Source organism: Crocodylus siamensis, chromosome 6 (genome assembly GCF_052110815.1).
Source record: "Crocodylus siamensis isolate JL-2025a chromosome 6, ASM5211081v1, whole genome shotgun sequence".
NCBI lineage: Eukaryota > Metazoa > Chordata > Crocodylia > Crocodylidae > Crocodylus > Crocodylus siamensis.
This window is the reverse complement of record NC_143400.1, coordinates 41,499,553-41,505,552: the sequence shown is the minus strand read 5'-3', so window position 1 is coordinate 41,505,552 and position 6,000 is coordinate 41,499,553. Positions and strand designations below refer to the sequence as shown.

Sequence of the window (6,000 nt, the reverse complement as noted above, 5' to 3'; positions counted from 1 at the left end):
ATACACCGGTGGGGGTAGTACTAGACACACTGCATTATCCCAGCAGATGTGTACATTTCCCCCCACCAGTATGCATGCGCATATATTCCCCCCACCAGCGTGTGCTTGTACCTGTGTATTTCCCCACTTCAGTGTGTCTATATTTACCCCCGGGTGCAGACGCGCCCGCACACGAGCGTGCACGGCGCCTGGCGGGGACGGGGCGGTCCCCACGGGCCCCGCCGCCATGTTGGGGCGGGGCCCGCGCTGGCCCCGCCCCGCGCCCCGCGCCCCCCCTGCCCCGCGCCGCTCCGCACTCGCCGGGGCCGCCGGCGCCATTTGCAGCAGCCATCGCCATCGCCATCGCCATGGCAGGTGAGCGCCCCCGCCCCCCCCGACTCGAGCCGCCGCCCCCGGGGGGCCCGCTCCCGCTGCGGCTCCGCTCCCGCAAGGGCCGGGCCGGCGGTAGCTGGGGCAGGTGCTGTCGCCTCAGCCCCGGGGGTGGCCGGGGGCGCGGGGTGGCCAGCTCGGCCCGGCTCGTGGGACGGGGACGGGCCGCGCGTGCATCGCCCGGCATCACTGCGTGTGCGCGCGCGCGCGTGTCCGTGTCCGTGTTGTGCATGCGGCACGGGCATGGCCACATGCGGAGACCGCTGTCCGTGCCTGTGTTGTGTGGTGTGCGTGTGCCCGTGCGTGCATTGCAGACCCCAGCACGCGTCTTCCACCCGCGTGCCGGCCTGCAAGTGCCTCATCCTCCTCCCCTGGACCTTTCTTTTTGGAAGCGCCCCGTCACGTGGCGGGAGCAGGTCGGGTCCCGGCCGCACGGGGTTTGGCTTCACACGGAGCAGCAGGCTCCTGGGGTGCCTCCCCCCACCCCCGCCTTGCCGGAGCCGGAGCCGCCAGCAGAAGGTTCTGGCAGAAAGGGGGAATCCCTGAAGTAACTGAAACAGCCCAAGCATTGGATGCACTTCTCCTCTTCCCCCTCCTTTTTGTCACGTGATCACTTCTGTGAACTGGAGTGAGCAGGTCGAGGAACAAACCTCAGCTTGCCAGTCCGGTGCCTGTGTGGACTTCCACCTGCCGTGGGTGGAAGTGAGCATGGCCCTGGTTGTTCGTATCCCTGTCTTAAGGGGGCCGCTAGGTGTGGTAGGCACGCTGGGGCTTCAGGTCAGCTCCTTGGAGTGTTTGCAGTGGGGTAGACCTGGCTGCAGGCTGGAAAGCCCGCCTGAGAAGTGGGATAAATGCTTGGTCGGCCAGCACGTGCTGCCTTTGGTGCTGCGGCAAGATTGCTACTTGGGTTTTTAATGCGTAGCATGATGGTGGGAAGAAGCAGAGAGTTCACCCTGAGATGGGTGGGAAGATGGAGATGTTTTAAAAATATGCTGAGGTGTGTGTTTAGTAGTGGTGCACTGATATGTTGGTTGCTTGTCAGATCGGCACTGATAAAAAGGAAAATAACATTATTGGCTTTTTTTGGCCACTGTAGCTGATTATGTTTACCGATAGTTACACCTTCTGGCCAGGGTCCTGGACACCTGGGTTCTCACTCTTCCACAGGGCTGGGGCCCCTGGGTGCCTCGGTTCCCTTGGGAAACAGCGGGCCGCTTTCTAGCTTGCAAGGGGTCCTGCTTGGGGCTGTCATCCATGTGTGTGGCCACATACATACGTGTGGCTAGGAATATAGATGGGAAGCGTGGAGAGCAGCTCTCTGCAGGAAGTCTGTGGAGAGGAAGGGGCATGGAGGAGGGAAGGGGTGTGTGGGGGCGCAAATCAAGGCACCCATGGTGAGTGAGTGGGGCAGGGGCTATGGGTATTGCCCAACCAGGGTGGTGCATGGGGCCAAGGCGGGGAATGGGACAGAACCACCGGCTGGTCATCCAGGGGGTGCGGCTCCCCCTGGAGGAAGCATGGGAGGTGTATGTGCCCCTCTGGATTTGTGCGTGGGGCAGATGTGGGTTGCTTGCTCTGGGCTCTCAGCTCTGTTGCCTTTGCCCCAGGAGCCCACACACGCTGCATGCCTCTTGCCCACCTGGCAGCATTTGGGGGGGTGGCAAGTTGTGTCCCCCACTGCCAGCCATGTGGCTGGCACTGGGCTCCCGGGGCAAAGACAGCAGAGCAGAGAGCCCCAAGCCTATAGCAGGCAGCCAGCATCTGCCCTTGCCTTGCTTGGCTCTGTTCCACTTAAAAGCATCCCTATGCTTAAAAAATAGTGGTGGCAGCATGTGAACTAAAGCTCATTCAATGAGTTTTAGTCCAAGTGCCCTGCCACCATTTTTAAGCATTGGACATATACATGCGACTCAGGAGGCTGCTGGAGCACCCCAAAGAAAAAAAAAGGTTTATATATGTCAGTACTTTAAAATGTCTTGCATTTTAAAGTAAATCAGTTATTGGATCGGCATTCGCCAGTATGGTTGGTTAATAATCAGCTATCAGTATCAGCCCAGAAAATCTTTATCTGTGCACCCCTAGTGTTTATTTTTCCATCACACTTAATAACAGCATTAGCATTTAAGTAGTCTCTCCCACTGCTTGGAAGTTTACTGAAAATTGAATTCCAAGTGAGGAATAAAGGTCAACGCTTTGCAGTTGGTACAGTTGTCTTTTGGCTGGAGACTTTTCCTAGTGCAAGGGGAGTGTAACAGGACAAGAGCAGGTGAGAAGCTTTATGAAGGTTTATTTTTCATAATGGAAGATGATTTTTCCTCCTTGCGTTTCTACAAGGTTTTGTAGAAAAGGACAATAGCAGGAGATGCTGCAATTGCAGGGTTTCAGCATGTTAATGTTCAGTTTTCCAGTTCAAAGGGATATAATTAGATCAAGCCGATTTATTGCTTTTCTCTCTCCTTGTTTACATGAAGTCCCTCCCCCCCCCCTTAAATTGTATATTTGCATTCATATCATTATAGCAAAAATTCCCATACGGACGCTCTTATTCCAATATAAAATGGCTTTTCTTGGTTTAGGTTGTGTGTGTTGGGGAAGGGTTTAAATTGCCTGGTCACACTTTTTCCCTCCTTTTTGAGCATGGATTCCTGAAGAAGTGATGGCTAAACTGCCATAATGATTTCATCTGCATCACAGCATTATCTTCTCTTATACAAGGGGAAATGGAGTAGAACAGCTCTTGTGGAATAAGCTGTTCTGCAGTTGTTCCCTGCATGGACACGGTATGCTAAGACTTAAGTCCAAGTCTCTGTCCAGGGAGCTATTCTGGAATAGTTTATCTTACAATAGTTATTTCCCCTGTGTAGATAGCCCAAAGGAAAAAAGAATAATAATAACCAACCCCTTAGTTACTGTAACTGTGGAGCCTTTTTTTAAAAAATAATTTCACTTTCATATGTGTTTAATAATGCATTTATCTGTAAAGCTTTACGTATTCAGAAAAAGACTATTCAAGATGTTCTTAACCCTTCTGGAATCTTTCATGTAAATGAAATTCAGTCTATAGCTTGCACCAGTATGTGATGCGAAAATGAAATGCACTGAAATTTATTAGGAATATTTGGGCAATTGACAAAAGGAAATTTCCTTAAATAGGTGATAGTCCCTGTGCAGTTGGATCTGTAATTAATATCTGCTGCTCTCTCTAACGCCCAGAAGAATGAATGCTTATGAACTGTTTTAAGAATTCACAAAATATGTTTGTTATATTTAGAAGTTGCAGGAAGATGAGATTGAAAGGCAGGGTAAGTAAAGGGGTACACACCATGGTGTAGTGGAAGACAGGAAGTCCTTATGTCATTTAAACCAAAAGCTGTAGACCACATTCTTTTGCTGTTCCTAAAGCTGAGATGCATTAAAATGGCTTGTTCACTTACTGTATATTGCATATAATATTACTGTCATTATTGTGGGGTACTTTTCCTGTGGAAAGAGGAAAAGGGTGGTTAAAGGCTTATTACAACTCCAGCCTGACCCTGAGGAATAGGGTTGAAACCCTAGCATGATTACGTTATTTTCAGACTTAGGAGGGCAAACAAGTCAATTTAGATTTCTGCACACCTTCCATATCATGGCAAGGAGTTAATTAAGCATCTATCTTTAGACGTCCAGATGCTGTAGAAAAACAAATCACTCTGTAATTTCTTATATTGGCTACTTTTTTAAGGAATGAGTCTAAACTGTCAATTTACTGCCATGAGCAGTTGGCCAAAAGAAGAAGAAAAGCACATTGGAAGTGGGTTCAGGGTTTTAAAACCTCGCCTCTGCATGAGATTGCATTTTGCCACCGCAAACTTTATGGTTTTACTGACATGACACACAAATGGCTCTCATGCTCTAGTTTTATTCCATGTACTAAAACGTATTTTTCAGCTTCATTGTCAAATATGATATCAAAATGCACTCATCCCTTTGCAGGACGTGGCAGTCCCTTATTCTGTCCTTCAAAGCTTACCATCTAAATATGTGCTCTTAAAGAACTTGACTTGTTTTTCTTTGCTGAATTTTGTCATCTGTCTGGTTAATGTTGAGTCATTTTTTGTTCTGAGGTGAAAGTATATATAGAGTCTTGTCTGCTGCCTTGGCTGTGCATCATCACTGGGCCCAGGCTACCTTGGCTAAACAGATTGAAAAAATAGGGTTCAGCCTCATTTAGTCTTTGTGGTGGCTTAGTTGTCTTTAAATTTGCAGAGTGGTCACAGCCACACAGGGCTGGTGTTCAAAAATGCATAATCTGGTTTTGTCCACCTTGGCTGGCTAGATGATGTCAAGACCCTGTTTATTTTCAACTCGTTTTAAAACTTAATTTATACAGTAGTATCGGTGGCTGGGCCTGAGTTAACTGCAAAGCTTACGCCTTGTCAGGTTCATAGTTTTGAACTGATCAAAAAGATTCTGTCCTAATTCTTGGTTCCCAAGCTAGGGACTTAATCTGGAGAGCGTTGCTTTGCTTTGAAGGAAAAGTTGCTATCTAATAATTCTTTCCATCAAATAAAACTCTGTCATCTTTTGATTTTTAGTGTTCGGGGGATACCAGAGGTTCTCCCACTTGAGGCATCAAGACTGAAGTTTGTTCTCTAAGTCATACAGGTTAAATACAGAACAAGTCTGATGTTCCTGAGGACAGGCTGTACGTCCTTCAGTACCTTGGTATAATTAGGTACCTCCATGAAGATCTGGATCTTCTCTCACATTCCGTAGAGGACAATGTATCCTTGCTTTTCTATACAGAAGATGTTTTGATCCTGTGTTTGTGATGTCAGAGTGCTGGAGAAAATGATAATGGAAGCAGGATTTTAAATAGAGGGTAGAGGAAGATTAGCCCTGGTGGAATTGCATTTGAAGAACTGTAAGTAACAATACAGTCCTTATCTATATTCTTGGGCTTTTAGGCTCCATCTACTGTAAAATTGACGGTTTAATGATGATGTGTGTTGGGGGTGGCATTTATGCACATGCTAATCATTTTTTAGGTGTAAGAGAATGTTTGTTTATTATCTGTCTTGTGATTATGGAGGTGCGGTTTTAATTCAGTAAGATTCTGCTAACATTTTCAAAATGTGTTTGCTTTAGATTAAAATGGCCCTGAGTTCCCTGTCACATTGGTCTGAAAGTGGAGGGGAAAGTTGTTTAAGTTTTCCTGTTGGGTCAAATCAAGCACTGTTGAGAGGGTTGGTGGAATGTTCTGAGCGTTCCTGAAGGTCGTTGTCTGAATATGTCAGATGATCTTATTGCTGGAGTAATTTAAATAGACTGGAAACATTTCAAAATATATTGTAGAGAACTATTTTATATTGGCAGGCAAGTAAACTTGTTTGCCTAATGATTATTTCAAGCACTTCCAGATATTCTTATGGCTAGAGATACTTAAAAAGCTTGAGCCCTGTTAGTGCATCAAAGGCAGGAGTAGCACGTTCACTGTGGCTTTTGCTTGCCATTCCCAAATAACAGAGGTGGGTTGTTTGAAAGTATGTTCCCTAAAAGGGCCTTTAGTGTGGTGTTAATTCTTGCTGTAATATGGTGAAAACATTAACAGTGGGCAGTGGGAAGTGGTTTTGTAGAAATAAGTATATT

At 47.3% G+C, this 6,000-nt stretch overlaps 1 protein-coding gene across 4 annotated transcripts in view; it reads left to right on the top strand.

Moving 5' to 3' along the window:
* The first annotated feature begins 255 nt into the window (after positions 1-255).
* The window catches only part of SLC23A2 (solute carrier family 23 member 2), a 74,547-nt gene continuing 68,802 nt past the window's right edge, over positions 256-6,000 (top strand). For 3 of the 4 annotated variants that reach the window (XM_090054529.1, XM_090054526.1, XM_090054530.1), the window contains exon 1: positions 256-354. The gene's annotated coding sequence lies outside the window, so the exon portion shown is untranslated. Of the gene's footprint in view, positions 355-4,946; positions 5,276-6,000 lie in introns of all 4 variants that reach the window. The other variant, XM_090054527.1, reaches the window with a different exon arrangement.